A 224-nucleotide genomic window follows, 5' to 3' on the forward strand; every position below is an offset into this window, starting at 1 on the left:
ATCGGAGCCAGCTGCCATGATCTCGTCGCAATGGCTGACTCAGGTTCGTTAACCACGTGTCTGTCTAGTCTTGAAATACAGCGTGAGCTGGAACTTCTGTCGGGGGGGGGGAGCACAGGGAGTGAACCCCAGGTTCTTTAGCATAATCACACTTTGTGGAGGAGAAAATTTCTTTGGGCATGGTCGCGTATCGATAAGAGCAAGATATCCTTCATGGATTTGGT

The sequence above is a fragment of the Penaeus monodon genome, chromosome 29 (assembly GCF_015228065.2).
Source record: "Penaeus monodon isolate SGIC_2016 chromosome 29, NSTDA_Pmon_1, whole genome shotgun sequence".
NCBI lineage: Eukaryota > Metazoa > Arthropoda > Malacostraca > Decapoda > Penaeidae > Penaeus > Penaeus monodon.